The 3,222-nt window shown below is 36.0% G+C and overlaps 1 long non-coding RNA gene across 1 annotated transcript in view; it reads left to right on the forward strand.

Moving 5' to 3' along the window:
• LOC122763297 overlaps window positions 1-1,152 on the forward strand; it is a 6,146-nt gene extending 4,994 nt beyond the window's left edge. The window contains exon 4 of the long non-coding RNA XR_006359006.1: window positions 501-1,152. This is a non-coding gene — a long non-coding RNA (uncharacterized LOC122763297). The remainder of the gene's footprint in view (window positions 1-500) is intronic.
• The last annotated feature ends 2,070 nt before the right edge of the window (window positions 1,153-3,222 follow it).

Below are 3,222 nucleotides of genomic sequence, written 5' to 3' on the forward strand. Positions count from 1 at the left end.
AAGAAATACACAAAAATAGCTAATTACAGGTACATACTGCTTTTAATTGCTATTTCTGTTGAGTTTGGTTGTTTTATGTCTTTGTTTCAACTTCAAAACAAATCATTTCTCTGAATCAAGATGTCTTCTTTATTTTCTTAATTTTACTGATCCATTGTTTAACTAATACATATATACGTATATACACACGTATATATACACTAGATACACACGTATAAACACACGTATATATACACATGTATATACACACGTATATATATATATACGTATAAACACACGTATATATACACTAGATACACACGTATAAACACACGTATATATACACATGTATATACACACGTATATATATATATATACGTATAAACACACGTATATATACACATGTATATACACACGTATATATATATATACGTATAAACACACGTATATATACAGTACGTATATATATATATGTATAAACACACGTATACATATGGTAAGGATATTTTCTTTTCTTCCAGAGTTGTATCTTGACTATGACTTTGTTTTGAGGAGACTGATGAGCGACTTCCCACAATGCAACAGAAAATTCCTTGAGGACATCATCAACCAGTGCCACGGCGACTACGAGCAGATTCACTCTCTGCTCAGCTGAAGTGGAAGAGTTGGGTTTTTGGTGGTATATGAGGTGTCATCACATACACAGACACAAGGGTTTATAGGAAGAAAGTCAGTATATATACATATATACATATATATATATATACATATACAGTATATGTATATATAAGTATAATCATTTGTTTTTTATTTCCTTTTGTATGAGCCTTCTATTATAGGGGCCGCCATGTTTCTACAGGAAGTCAAACAGACAAACCAGCTGGATCGTGCATGTCTTCATCTTTTTCTCTTGTATTTAAAGGCCACTGTAGTTCCCTGACACACCATCCTGCATATGCTGCGATCTGCAGTTTCACCAGTAGATGTCACTATTTCCCACACACTGGACCTTTAGTAAAAAGCTTGTCTAATAAAATCAGCTCAAGTCTACTTTATACTGTAGACTATATTTACCATCTCTTTCACTGTTAGATGACCCTTTATTTGACTGAAAGGTCAAGTTAGTAAACCACTCACTCTCCCACACCAAAGCCCAGAGAGAAAATCAGTGATTATAGCACACGGGGACACAGGAGCTGCTGGTCCTCTGCTGCCTCGTGTGGTCACTTTGTGTCACTGAGTTTAACCCAAATGCAAGATTTTCAACACTGAAGTTACAAAATAAGACGTTTGAACTTAGTGATGGAGGCAACAGTGGATCAACAACTCCTGTGTGTGTGTGTGTGTGTGTGTGTGTGTGTGTTGTTAAATCACTGGGTTGTTAACAAAGTAACACAAAGCTCAAAATAAAGTAGTAAATGACTTTACGACTTAACGTGGCATTGATTTTGTTGCGTGAGTATTTTGTTAAGTTGTTCACTCAGACTGAGTTTCACTTCAGTGAGTTCAAACGTGTCATCATTGTGTTACAGTAGATACTGTGGTGTGCAGCGTGTGTTTTTGCTTATATTATTAGTCACTGATTGTTGTGTTTGTCTGCGTGCAGTGATGAGTCACTGTTCTTTGTGTGTGTGTGTGTGTGTGTGTGTTTCTGACCTGACACGCAGTGGGATTAACGTGCGTCGTCGTAGCAACAGTGAAGTCAGATTTTACAGGCGCTTGTGAGTGGAGCAGTGATTAGTCAATAAAAGAAACACTACACAAATAAACACAAAACAAACACACATTAAAATAAATAAAACATAAAAAGTCCTAAATGTTCTTCTGCCATTAATGTTTGTCGTTTATTTTGACTTCATTGTTCTACTTTTGACAAATCGACTAGTCAACTACTGACTGTTGACTCTATACTGCCCCCCCATGACTTTCACTGGTATTGCGTCCCTTTTCATCCGTCATTGTACACATTGTCACGGGGGATGAAACACAAGCAATACCAGCGGAAGTCGTTTAGGGGGCAGTATAGAGTCAACAGTCCACGTTCCAGAAATGCACCTTTACTGTTACGTTTTAATTTTATTGGAGAATTAATATTTTCAAACAAAGAAAAATAGAAATCTGAACATTTTGGTTCTATTTTATTTAGAATAATAGAAAATAACTTCATTGTCCACCAAGGTGTGAATTTACAACACTAGAGACATTAGAGACATTAGAGACAGAAATAGAAGACAATTCTAAAGCACATTAGTACATACTGCTTTTAAGAAAAAAGAAATGTTATTGTTGAGTTTGGTTGTTCTGTCTTTGTTTACTATGTTTATGTTTATGTTTGTTTAAAAATAACACATTTTCCCAGAAAAGTGTCTGTTCTTTGTTTTCTTAATTTGCTAATCCATTGTTTAAGTAATAAAATGGTAAACAATAATAACATTCAAGGCATGTATTAGTAAATGTATAAATACACAGATATTTTTCACATTGTATTTTTTGTATTTCAGATTCTTCTGTTGTTTTTTGTTGTTTCATTTCAGTGAGTTCATGTTAATATTGATTATCTTTATTCAAAACACCTGTGTGTGTGTGTGTGTCTTTGTGTGTGGGTACACAATACTAACACTAGAGGGCAGTACTTAATCTTGACTATTTCCTTTGTTTCATGATATATAGATATATAACATAAGCAGTATATACACTTAGAGAAAAAACATTATAATATAATAATATAATATTATTATGTATATTATATTTTTATAAAATAAATAAAAAGTTGCTGGCCCCCTTCAGATTCCTGCCTGCCCCTCATATAGAAGCGGCCCTGTCGTCATCTTCTATCTGACTCCGTGTGTGTGTGTGTGTGTGTGGGTGTGTGTGTGCGGGCAGCAGAAACACACACACACACACACACACACACACACACGCGTTGTGTGGCGTATAATCAGAGTCACATGTGCGATGGACGAAACACAAGAGAAACGACGTCTTTGATCAAATCAAACTGTGGGTGTGGTCTCCAGACACTGAGATCGTTATCACCTGACCCCGAGACAACAAAGGACAGAAGGGTGTAGCTGTCCACCGCGGGGGGACAGACGGGCGCTTCTTCTTTGTTTTCCTGCTGCAGTATGAAGTCATGTTTCGCTGCTGATGTCATTCATCAAACACTTCAAGCGTCTTCATTTACCGCGAAACAATGGAATCACATCAAAATGTGAATGAACGTCTTTTATCCGCGTTTCTTTC

Source organism: Solea senegalensis, unplaced genomic scaffold (assembly GCF_019176455.1).
Source record: "Solea senegalensis isolate Sse05_10M unplaced genomic scaffold, IFAPA_SoseM_1 scf7180000016682, whole genome shotgun sequence".
NCBI lineage: Eukaryota > Metazoa > Chordata > Actinopteri > Pleuronectiformes > Soleidae > Solea > Solea senegalensis.